Source organism: Balaenoptera ricei, chromosome X, assembly GCF_028023285.1.
Source record: "Balaenoptera ricei isolate mBalRic1 chromosome X, mBalRic1.hap2, whole genome shotgun sequence".
NCBI classification, from domain to species: Eukaryota; Metazoa; Chordata; class Mammalia; order Artiodactyla; family Balaenopteridae; genus Balaenoptera; species Balaenoptera ricei.
In genome coordinates this window covers 22435756-22448853 of record NC_082660.1, presented here as the reverse complement: position 1 = coordinate 22448853, position 13098 = coordinate 22435756, and the positions used below count along the sequence as shown (strand labels likewise).

At 45.9% G+C, this 13098-nt stretch overlaps 1 pseudogene; it reads right to left on the bottom strand.

Annotated features, from left to right (window-relative positions):
* Positions 1 to 937: 937 nt before the first annotated feature.
* Positions 938 to 2382, bottom strand: LOC132357383 (melanoma-associated antigen B4-like; annotated as a pseudogene).
* Between the last annotated feature and the right edge of the window lie 10716 nt (positions 2383 to 13098).

Sequence of the window (13098 nt, the reverse complement as noted above, 5' to 3'; positions counted from 1 at the left end):
TGCATATGTAGAAGACCCCATTGTCACCGAATATTTTTTTTTTATTCATACCATCCACTTATTCAGCGTTACTATTACTGTGTTCCAAAACAGTGCTTTGGGAACAGGGCCCCTTTTATCCCATGAGATACATTTTGGAGTGGTGAGAAGAAAAATGAATTAAAAGACATAAGGTCTGGCTTAGGCTGGGAGGAGTGGAAGAGTGTAGGCTCTAGACTATTCCCGACCAGGGGACTAGACCCAGCAAGGTCACTTAATCAGTCTTGTGAACTTGAGAAATTTGCAAGTTATTCACCTATAAAGGGAGTCTGCCAAATCCTATCCTGCATGAATGTTGGAGTGTTATGTACTACATATAAAGCAGTGGCATACTCATTAAGAAATATTGGGTTTTTGATGAATGGCAGTTACGATGTGATTATTATGAACCCCCAAAATACCACCCTCCCATCGGAGTTTATTTTTAATCCAGTAGGTAGCAGAGAATATGCAGTGCACTAGGACAAAAGAAACAAATACTCACAAATGAGAAAGTTTGAAAGAAATAAGGCAAACCACGAATTAAATACCTTTTACTCTATGTTTTCTCCATTTTTTGTTTCCAAATATTTTCTGTGGTCGTCTTTCACGTTTCCATGAAAATCTCTATTGCAGTGCCATGTTTTCTACTTGTGGATCATACAGAGAATATAGATGGTTCGTGAATTTCTTTTACATATACCAAAACTGTAACTTTAGAACTCTTTAAAACAGCAATAAATATGCAAGCAATGTCATGCACGAATTCATATTCTTAAGAAAACACACTATCTATTACAAGATAAAAACATTTGAAAAAACCTAAATAAGTCAATAAATAAGGTATAGAGGTTACTAGTTTAAAACAGGAAGATAAATAAGATCTATACTTTGTTCCCTCCACCCCTACTACTCTGCACTACTTAGGAGCTTGACTGCTCCCTTCCAAAACAAAGTGAACAAACTGCCCGCGGCCTCCCTCCCTAGATGTGGGAGGAGCTGCGGGGCCTTGGCCCTGGAAGTGCACTGCCCTCGGCCACAGCTGCAGCCCTGGCCGCGGCTCTCACTCCTGCTCTCTCTTCCTCATCTTGCAGAGCCTCCTCATAGAGATCTGGGAAGGCACTGGGGACGGAACCAGCGATCTTGGCCACAAACTCCAGCACTTTCATCTTGCTGGTTTCAGCCAGGGCTCTCGGGCCCCACAGGAACTCATAGCGCGGAGGATCGCTGTTGGGCACCTGGCGGTACGTCAGGTACTTCTGCTGCACGAAATCTTCGCTGATGAGCCTCCTGGGCTCCCCAAAGATCGAGTGCCTCCTCCCAGCATACAACCCCAACGCATTGAGGAATTCCCAGATCTCCTCCTCGGTGGCACGGTTGCCCTTCTTGAAGATCATGCCCAGGAGGCTCATCAGGAGACCGGACGTGGGCAGCCCCGACTCATCACTCAGACTTCCCGCGCTGGGGAGGGCCAGCTTGCGGATGAGGGCGTAGGAGTGACGGCTGGGGTCGACTTCCTTCAGCTCGAGGCCAAAGACCAGCTCCATGCACTCAGAGGCTCTCCTGAGGATCTCAGGGAAGTGCTTCGTGTACTTCTTGCCGACAGCCTTCAGCATTTCTGCCTGCGGGATGGGCTCGTTCAGCTTGTACTTCTCCAGCAGGACCTGCACCAACATGCTGGCCTTCATGGACAGAGGATCTATGCAAGTGCTGTGAGTGGAAGGTGCTGCCTGGGAGGTACTTGCACTTTCCTCATCTTGGCTCGCCCGGGCACCCTCTTCATATCCTGGGCAGGAAACCCCTGCATCACGAGAGCTAGTGGCTGGGGCTCCCTGAGGCTCCCGGCGAGCGCCAGCAGCACGGGAGCTCGGGGGAGTACCCCGAGAAACAGAAGCGGGGGAGGAGGGCGACTCTTCTATCTCTGCTGCCGCCGCCGCTGCCGCCGCCTCAGTGGCCTGGGCACCCTCGAGACTCTGAGTCTCCCCCCGGGCCTGGTGGCGTCTCTCGCGGGCACGGCGCTTCCGCTTCTGGCCCCGAGGCATGATGACACAGGTCAGGGCCAGCAGGCGGGAGTGTGGGCAGGAAGGCAGGCAATGAGGGCACCTGGGGGAGGGACAAGGAGATGCTGTGAGCACCTTCAGCGGGGAGACTCCTCCCTGGCTTTAACCAAGGCCGCCTCTGCAGGGTCCTTGAGGGCACTGCTCGAGGACCCACAGGGCTCCCGTTCCCCTGCTCCGCCTGTCCCCTGAGACCCCTGTGGAGGACGGTAGAGTGGGCCTTGGGGCACAGCCAGCCAGCCCTGCCTGGGCGGTACGGGGGTGACAGTGGGGGCTGGCAGGGGAGGTAGGTCCTCGCGGTTCCCATTCAGAGTCAGGATGACAGTTGCTGGCAAGACTCCCCCACCACCCCCACCCCCACCCCATCCCGTCTGCTGCTCTGAAGTTGACACCACCACCTTCCATGACACCCAGGAGGAGGAAAGGAGGGAGCGTTCAGCCCACCACCGAAGGGTCCTGGGACCCTCCCTTCTGCTGCCCGGTGATGGCCCCTTCAGAACAAAGCTCTAACCTCCCTTGGACCTGGCAGAGGAAACGACGGGCGGTCTCAGCCTGACAGTCCTTTCTTGGGAGTTTACGGGTTGGCAGGAGGGGACAGGCCATATTCTCTCTCGTCCCTTCTCTTCGGGGTGGGTGGCTCCCTTAGTCCTCACTCGGGGCCCTCCCTGGACGGCCGGTGCAGCCTGGAGCTCCCCTCTTGCCCCGAGGGCCGTGTGCTCGCACCAGTGCCGGCACCTCCTTGAGTCTCATTAGGAGGCAGTGAGGGTGAGCACGCGGCCGCATGTGGCCGAGTTTTACCAAGCCTGCAGCGTGCGGCAGACAGGTCGAGGCCCTGTGGTTGGCGGCCCCACTGGTCCTCACTCAAGGGCTTGGGCTGACTCTTGGGAGTGCTCAGGGACGCGCCTTCTGCTGGCCCGCACCTCCCCTCTCAGACAGCAGCCCTCCCTTCTCCGTGTGTGGCCAGAAGGAAGCGGCTGACAACAGGGGAGGGGTTCTGAGGTGCCCTTGCGACGGGGAGGACGGTCCTCACCCTGACTCCTCCCGTGCCCTGGAAATCCTCCCTCTGCTGACCTGCGGCCAGCCCCTCAGAACAAGGCCCCCTCCTCCCTGAGTCTCCCGCGTCCGTCCGTCCGTCCGCCCGTCCGCCCGCGTTCGCACTGGGGGAGCCCCTCCATCTTGAGACCTGCCCGGAGGCTCCCAGGCTGACGTCAGGGGCGGGGTCCGCGTGGCCGCCATTCTGGGGTGTGGAGCCCCTCGGTCCCCACGAGGGTCCCGTCCTTCACTGCACAGGGCCTGGGGCGCTCCCTCTACTGAGCTGAGCCAGGGTCCACCAGCCTCAGAGCGAGGCCTTCCTTGCCCGAGACCCCGCGGGGGAAGCGGATGGACTTGGGGCCTAACGGCCAGGCCCGAGCCTCTCGGGCCGAGAGCAGGGGCGGGGTGGGCGGGGCCTGCGTGGCCGCCTCTTTGCGGAGGGAAAGGGGATTGGGGGTGTCGGGGGCGTGTCCCCGCACTTCTAACTGGGGTTACCTCACACTTTAACACCTGACGAGACTTGGGACTCCTCCCGCGGCTCACCCTCGCAGGACGGCAGCTCTCAAAAATGGCCTCGCCCCCGCAGCGTGGTTAGGAGGACGTCACTTCCGGTCATGCGCATCTGGGCTCCAGGAGGACAGCAGGGGCGGGGCGGGTCCGGGCCGGGGCGGGGCGGGGCGGGGCGGGAGGTGTGGGGTGGTGCCGGCGGAGCTTCCCGCAGGACTGGCACGTGGGCCTTTCATTGACTCTCGGCAGGTCCTGGGACTTTTCCCTCTGCTGAGCTGAGTCAGCAGGCGTCACACCTTGGCTCTCATTTCTGTCGGCACCCCCAGCCGGAAGTATCTGGGGGCCTGAGCCTCACGGCCATGCCTGGGTCCCCCGAGACTGACAGTGAGGCCTCTTTGGGGCCCCCTGTTCTATGGTGGATGCTGCTCTCAATCCCCTCTCAGTGTCTTCTCTTGACTCCCTGTAGGTGCTGGGCTACCTCCCGTCTGCTGACCTGAGGCCAAGGCCTCGCATCAAAGACATCAGCTCCCTGAGACTGCTGGTGTGAAGTGCAGGCACACCTCATCTGGACACTTCTGCCTGGAGCCTCCCAGAGATGGCTGGTGCAGGTAAGATGAGCTGAGGGGAAAGGAGGCGAGACTCTCTTCTGTGGTTTGGAGCCCGTCAGGTCTCACTCAAGGTCCTCACACTGACTGCTGGCAGGGCCTGCGATTCCATCCTTCTCTGGTATGACTCCATCCCTGTCCCCAACCATGCCCCACAGAATCCCAGAGGAGTTAGTGGAGGGGCTCCTTAGCCTGACAGTTCTCACTGTGGTCTCTCTTTGTTGACATCAGGGGCATTGCCCAAAAGTTCAGAAATGAATTTCTGTCCTTTTGTACAACTGCTGTGTTACTTGCTATTCTCTCTGAGTCCGTGTGTGATAGTCTATTAAGATGATCATTTAAAAAGGCCAGTTGTCATCCACTAACAAAGTTTCAGATGGTTATCTCACAGCCTGTGGACCATACTGCCACATCCAGCCCAATCTTTGGTGTCCCATGCTCCTGGCATGCGGGCTCTGAAATGCTGCCTCAGGTTCCTTCAGTGAAGCAGTAGAGATTCATGGTCCCAGAGCACAGTGGAAGAATCCAGGGCTCAAGTTTAAAGGCTTTTCTCTAATCAATCCTGTCACCTGCCTCTCTTGCAGGCTACAGACCTGTCTCGAATTCAGGGCATCCCCCTACCTGCCCACACTCAGGTTCTAGTTCAGTGGAGACTCGTTGTCCCTCAGGGATTATTTAGTTTTGTGTTTTTGCTTTTGTTAATGTTTTCTCTTTATTCCTTCTGTAATTTTTCCATGGTTGATTTTGGGTACAGGAAACAGTAGCCCATGTTTGATTGTCATCAGCTGCTATGGATAAGGTACTAAATCTGTAAATGAATTAAGGAAAATCGATATTCTTACAATATCTGTGCCTCACGAATACACATAACATACTATTCTGGTTGAGACTTCTTTTTTCTAAGTCAGTCAGGAAATTCTTCTTATTGCCTCCATGTAGATTATATACATTTTTGTATGGTTTCTTTCTAGGTATGTTTTTTATATTATTGCTTTAGTCTCTGGTGTATTTTCTTTTTTTTTTTTTCCTTTTTTTTTGATTTTTTTAAACATCTTTATTGGAGTAGAATTGCTTCACAATGGTGTGTTAGTTTCTGCTTTATAACAAAGTGAATCAGTTATACATATATCCCCATATCTCTTCCCTCTTGCATCTCCCTCCCTCCCACCCTCCCTATCCCACCCCTCTAGGTGGTCACAAAGCACCGAGCTGATCTCCCTGTGGTTTGCGGCTGCTTCCCAGTAGCTCTCTGTTTTACGTTTGGTAGTGTATATATGTCCATGCCACTCTCTCACTTTGTCCCAGCTTACTCTTGCCCCTCCCCATATCCTCAAGTCCCTCAGTTTCGTTCCTTTTTTTGGCTGAGTAATATTCCATTGTATATATGTGCCACATCTTCTTTATCCATTCATCTGTTGATGAACACTTAGGTTGCTTCCATGTCCTGACTTTTGTAAGTAGAGCTGCAATGAACATTTTGGTACATGACTCTTTTTGAATTATGGCTTTCTCAGGGTATATGCCCAGTAGTGGGATTGCTGGGTCGTATGGTAGTTCTATTTTTAGTTTTTTCATGAATGTCCATACTGTTCTGCATAGTGGCTGTATCAATTTACATTCCCACCAACAGGGCAAGAGAGTTCCCTTTTCTCCACACCCTCTCCAGCCTTTCTGTTTGTAGATTTTTTGATGATGGCCATTCTGACCAGTGTGAGATGATATCTCATTGTAGTTTTGATTTGCATTTCTCTCATGATTAATGATGTTGAGCATTCTTTCATGTGTCTGTTGGCAATCTGTATGTCTTCTTTGGAGAAATGTCTATTTAGGTCTTCTGCCCATGTTTGGATAGGGTTGTTTGTTTTTTTTCATATTGAGCTGCATGAGTTGCTTGTATGTTTTGGAGATTAATTCTTTGTCAGTTGCTTCATTTGCAAATATTTTTTCCCATTCTGAGGGTTGTCTTTTCGTCTTGTTTATGGTTTCCTTTGCTGTGCAAAAGCTTTTAAGTTTCATTAGGTCCCATTTGTTTATTTTTGTTTTTATTTCCATTTCTCTAGGAGGTGTGTGAAAAAGGATCTTGCTGTGATTTATGTCATAAAGTGTTCTGCCTATGTTTTCCTCTAAGAGTTTGATCGTGTCTGGCCATACATTTAGGTCTTCAATCCATTTTGAGTTTATTTTTGTGTATGGTGTTAGGGAGTGTTCTAATTTCATTCTTTTACACGTAGCTGTCCAGTTTTCCCAGCACCACTTATTGAAGAGGCTGTCTTTTCTCCACTGTATATTCTTGCCTCCTTTATCAAAGATAAGGCGACCATATGTGCGTGGATTTATCTCTGGACGTTCTCTCCTGTTTCATTTATCTATATTTGTGTTTCTATGCCAGTATCATACTGTCTTGATCACTGTAGCTTTGTAGTATAGTCTAAAGTCAGGGAGCCTGATTCCTCCAGCTCCATTTTTCTTTCTCAAGATTGCTTTGCCTATTCGGGCTCTTTTGTGTTTCCATACAAATTGCGAAATTTTTTGTTCTAGTTCTGTGAAAAATGCCAGTGGTAGTTTGATAGGGATTGCATTGAATCTGTAGATTGCTTTGGGTAGTAGAGTCATTTTCACAATGTTGATTCTTCCGATCCAAGAACATGGTATATCTCTCCATCTATTTGTATCATCTTTAATTTCTTTCATCAGTGTCTTATAGTTTTCTGCATACAGGTCTTTTGTCTCCTTAGGTAGGTTTATTCCTAGATATTTTATTCTTTTTGTTGCAATGGTGAATGGGAGTGTTTTCTTAACTTCACTTTCAGATTTTTCATCATTAGTGTATAGGAATTCAAGAGATTTCTGTGCATTAATTTTGTATCCTGCTACTTTACCACATTCATTGATTAGCTTTAGTAGTTTTGTGGTATCATCTTCAGGATTCTCTATGTACAGTATCATGTCATCTGCAAACAGTGACAGTTTTACTTCTTTTCCAATTTGGATTCCTTTTATTTCTTCTCTTACTGCTGTGGCTAAAACTTCTAAAACTATGTTGAATAATAGTGGTGAGAGTGGGCAACCTTGTCTTCTTCCTGATCTTAGTGGAAATGGTTTCATTTTTTCACCATTGAGGATGATGTTGGCTGTGGGTTTGTCATATATGGCCTTTATTATGTTGAGGTAAGTTCACTCTATGCCTAATTTCTGGAGGGTTTTTATCATAAATGGGTGTTGAATTTTGTCAGAAGCTTTTTCTGCATCTATTGAGATGATCATATGGTTTTTATCCTTCAATTTGTTAATATGGTTTTTTACATTGATTTGCGTATATTGAAAAATCCTTGCATTCCTGTGATAAACCCCATTTGATCATGGTGTATGATCCTTTTAATGTGCTGTTGGATTCTGTTTGCTAGTATTTTGTTGAGGATTTTTGCATCTATGTTCATCAGTGATATTGGCCTGTAGTTTTCTTTTTTTGTGACATCTTTCTCTGGTTTTGTTATCAGAGTGATGGTGGCCTCGTAGAATGAGTTTGGGAGTGTTCCTCTCTCTGCTATATTTTGGAAGAGTTTGAGAAGGATAGGTGTTAGCTCTTCTCTAAATGTTTGATAGAATTCGCCTGTGAAGCCGTCTGGTCCTGGGCTTTCGTTTGTCGGAAGATTTTTAATCAGTTTCAGTTTCAGTGCTTGTGATTGGTCTGTTCATATTTTCTATTTCTTCCTGGTCCAGTCTGGGCAGGTTGTGCATTTCTAAGAATTTGTCCATTTCTTCCAGGTTGTCCATTTTATTGGCATAGAGTTGCTTTTAGTAATCTCACCTGATACTTTGTATTTCTGCAGTGTCAGTTGGTATTTCTCCTTTCTCGTTTCTAATTCTACTGATTCGAGTGTTTTCCCTTTTTTTCTTGACAAGTCTGGCTAATGGTTTATCAATTTTGTTTATCTTCTCAAAGAACCAGCTTTTAGTTTTCTTGATCTTTGCTATCGTTTCCTTCATTTCTTTTTCATTTATTTCTGGTCTGATCTTTATGATTCATTTCCTTCTGCTAACTTTGGGGTTTTTTTGTTCTTCTTTCTCTAATTGCTTTCAGTGTAAGATTAGGTTGTTTTTTTGAAATTTCTCTTGTTTCTTGAGGTAGCACTGTATTGCTCTCAACTTCCCTGTTAGCACTGCTTTTGCTGCATACCGTAAGTTTTGGGTCATCGTGTTTTCATTGTCATTTGTTTCTAAGTATTTTTTGATTTCCTCTTTGATTTCTTCAGTGATCTCTTGGTTATTAAGTAGTGTGTTGTTTAGCCTACATGTGTTTGTATTGCTTACAGATTTTTTTCTGTAATTGATACCTAGTCTCATAGCGTTGTGGTCGGAAAAGATACTTGATACGATTTCAAGTTTCTTAAATTTACCAAGGCTTGATTTGTGACCCAAAATATGATCTATCCTGGAGAATGCTCCATGAGCACTTGAGAAGAATGTGTATTCTGTTGTTTTTGGATGGAATGCCCTATAAATATCAATTAAGTCCATCTTGCTTAATGTATCATTTAAAACTTGTGTTTCCTTATATATTTTCATTTTGAATGATCTGCCCTTTGGTGAAAGTGAGGTGGTAAAGTCCCCTAATATAATTGTGTTACTGTCAATTTCCCCTTTTATGGCTGTTAGTATTTGCCTTATGTATTGAGGTGCTCCATGTTGGGTGCATAAATATTTACAGTTGTTATATCTTCTTCTTGGATCGATCCCTTGATCATTATGTAGTGTCCTTCTTTGTCTCTTGTAATAGTCTTTGTTTTAAAGTCTATTGTGTCTGATATGAGAATTGCTACTCCAGCTTTCTTTTGATTTCCATTTGGATGGAATATCTTTTTCCATCCCCTCACTTTCAGTCTGTATGTGTTCCTAGGTCTGAAGTGGGTCTCTTGTAGACAGCATATATATGGGTCTTGTTTATGTATCCATTCAGCCAGTCTATGTCTTTTGGTTGGAGCGTTTAATCCATTTACATTTAAGGTAATTATGGATATGTATGTTCCTATTATCATTTTCTTTATTGTTTTGGGTTTGTTATTGTAGGTCTTTTCCTTCTCTTGTGTTTCCTGCCTAGAGAAGTTCCTTTAGCATTTGTTGTAAAGGTGGTTTAGGTGATGCTGAATTCTCTTAGCTTTTGCTTGTCTTTAAAGGTTTTAATTTCGCCATTGAATCTGAATGAGATCCTTTCTGGGTAGAGTAGTCTTGGTTGTAGGTTTTTCCCTTTCATGACTTTAAATATGTCCTGCCACACCTTTCTGGCTTGGAGAGTTTCTGCTGAAAGATCAGCTGTTAACCTTATGGGGATTCCCTTGTATGTTATTTGTTGCTTTTCCCTTGCTGCTTTTTTTTTTCTTTGTATTTAATTTTTGATAGTTTGATTAATTATGTGTCTTGGCATGTTTCTCCTTAGATTTATCCTGTATGGGACTCTCTGCGCTTTCTGGCCTTGATTGACTATTTCCTTTCCCGTATTAGGGAAGTTTTCAAGTATAATCCTTCAAATATTTTCTCAGTCCCTTTCTTTTTCTCTTCTTCTTCTGGGACCCCTATAATTTGAATGTTGGTGCGTTTAATGTTGTCCCAGAGGTCTGTGAGACTGTTCTCAATTCTTTTCATTCTTTTTTCTTTATTCTGCTCTGTGGTAGTTATTTCCACTATGTTATCTTCCAGGTCACTTATCCGTTCTGCTGCCTCAGTTATTCTGCTTTTGATTCCTTCTAGAGAATTTTTAATTTCATTTATTGTGTTGTTTATCATTGTTTGTTTGCTCTTTAGTTCTTCTAGGTCCTTGTTATACGTTTCTTGTGTTTTCTCCATTCTATTTCCAAGATTTTGGATCATCTTTACTATAATTACTCTGAATTCTTTTTCAGGTAGACTGCCTATTTCCTCTTCATTTGTTTGTCCTGGTGGGTTTTTACCTTACTCTTGCATCTGCTGTGTATTTTTCTTTCTTCTCATTTTGCTTAACTTACTGTGTTTGGGGTCTCCTTTTCACTGGCTGTAGGTTCTTTATTCCCGTTGTTTTTGGTGTCTTCCCCCAGTGGGTTAGGTTGGTTCAGTGGGTTGTGTTGGCTTCCTGGTGGAGGGGACTAGTGCCTGTGTTCTGGTGGATGAGGCTGGATCTTGTCTTTCTGGTTGGCAGGACTGCGTCTGGTGGTGTTTTTTGGGATGTCTGTGACCTTATTATGATTTTAGGCAGCCTCTCTGCTAATGTGTGGGGTTGTGTTTCTATCTTGCTAGTTGTTTGGCATGGGGTGTCCAGCACTGTAGCTTGCTGTTCGTTGAGTGGAGCTGAGTCTTAGCGTTGAGATGGAGATCTCTGGGAGACCTTTTGCCGTTTGATATTATGAGGGGCCAGGAGGTCTCTGGTGGACCAATGTCCTGAACTTGGCTCTCCCAACTCAGAGGCTCAGGCCTGACACCCAGCCAGAGCATCAAGACCCTGTCAGCCACATGGCTCAGAAGAAAAGGGAGAAAAAAAAGAAAAGAAAAAATAGTTATTAAAATAAAAAAGTATTAAACTGAAACATTAAAAAGTAATTAAAATAAGAGAGCAACCAAACCAATAAAGAAATCCACCAATGATAAGAAGCGCTAAAAACTATACTAAAAATAAGTGGACAGACAGAACCCTAGGACAAACAGTAAAAGCAAAACTATACAGACAAAATCACACAAAGAAGAATACACGTACACACCACAAAAAGAGGAAAAAAATATATATATATATGAAAAAAGGAAGCGAGCCACCAAATCAATAAACAAATCTAACAATGATAATAAGCTCTAAATACTAAAAAGATAAACATAAAACTAGAAACAAATTAGATGCAGAAAGCAAACCCCAAGTCTACAGTTGCTCCCAAAGTCCACCGCCTCAATTTTGGAATGATTTGTTGTCTATTCAGGTATTCCACAGATGCAGGGTACATCAAGTTGATTGTGGAGATTTAATCCACTGCTCCTGAGGCTGTACGGAGAGATTTCCCTTTCTCTTCTTTGTTCGCACAGCTCCTGGGGTTCAGCTTTGGATTTGGCCCCGCCTCTGCATGTAGGTCGCCCTCTGGCGTCTGTTCTTCATCCAAACAAGAGGGGGTTAAAGGCGTGGCTGATTCGGGGGCTCTGGCTCACTCAGGCTGGGGGGAGGGAGGGGCACGGAATGCAGGGCGAGCCTGTGGCGGCAGAGGCTGGCGTGATGTTGCAACAGCCTGAGGCGCGCCTTGTGTTTTCCCGGGGAAGCTGTCCCTGGATCACGGGACCCTGGCAGTGGTGGGCTGCACAGGCTCCCGGGAGGGGAGGAATGGATAGTGACCTGTGCTTGCACACAGGATTGTTGGTGGCTGTAGCAGCAGCGTTAGTGTTTCATGCCCGTCTCTGGGGTCCGCGCTGATAGCCATGGCTTGCGCCCATCTCTGGAGCTCATTTACGTGGCGTTCTGAATCCGCTCTCCTCCCGCACCCTGAAACAATGGTCTCTTCACTCTTAGGCAGTTCCAGACTTTCCCGGACTCCCTCCCATCTAACTGTGGTGCGCTAACCCCTTCAGGCTGTGTTCACGCCGCCAACCCCAGTCCTCTCCCTGGGATCTGACCTCCAAAGCTGGAGCCTCAGCTCCCAGCCCCCACCCGCCCCGGCGGGTGAGCAGACACAAGCCTCTCGGGCTGGTGAGTGCTGGTCGGCACCAATCCTCTGTAAGGGAATCTCTCCACTTTGCCCTCTGCACTCCTGTGGCTGTGCTCTCCTCCATGGCTCTGAAGCTTCCCCCCTCCCACCCCCCATTTCCACCAGTGAAGGGGCTTCCTAGTGTGTGGAAACTTTTCCTCCTTCACAGCTCCCTCCCAAAGGTGCCGGTCTCATCCCTATTCTTTTGTCTCTGTTTTTCCTTTTTTCTTTTGCCCTACCCAGGTACATGGGGAGTTTCTTGCCTTTTGGGAAGTCTGAGGTCTTCTGCCAGCATTCAGTAGGTGTTCTGTAGGGGTTATTCCATATGTAGATGTATTTTGAATCTATTTGTGGGGAGGAAGGTGATCTCCATGGCTTACTCCTCCGCCATCTTGAAGGTCCTCCTGATTAATAAACTTAAGTTGTTGATAACTTCTAATACCTCTTCTCTGTAGATTTTAATAATTTTAATTGAGAAAAGTATCTCTTGTACAGGTGCCAAGGTGCCTGGTAAACTCTGGCCAATCCTGCTAAATGGAGGACATTCTTAGGCCTGTTTTTCCTATTGCAAGGTGTGAATATATAATTCCAAATATTTTATTTTTTCACCCATATTGAGTAGCTTTCTTGAACAAATATTTTCCCAAGGCAAAACTTAACAAATAAGTTGCTTGTATATATGATGTTTTTAAAATATTTCACTGGATTGAAACGCCACACAATCATGTTCTTTCAACTTCTCTCCTTTTCAGAACAGAATATAAATTTTTTCCATTAGAAATATGAGCTCCGTCAAAATATCCTTCCAACACATCTAGATTTCTAGGCACAATTATAAAATTTCAAAATGAGATGTTATACTTCTTTAAAGTTCTCATAATTAAATTTCGTCTGCTTCTCCCTTGCTTTTATCTATTTAAGAAAAGTTGTATATACTTAAGGTGTACAACATGATAATTTGATATACATAGTGAAATGATTACTAAATCAAGCTAATTAACATATCTCCTCACATAGTTACATTAGTGTGTGTGATGAGAGCACCCGAAATGTACATTCTTAACAAATTTCCAGTCTTCATTACGGTATTAGTAACTATAGGCATCTTGCCAAACATCGATCTCTAGACTTACTCATACTATGTAACTACAACTTTCTACTCCTTGACCAACATCTCCCCATTTCTCCCAC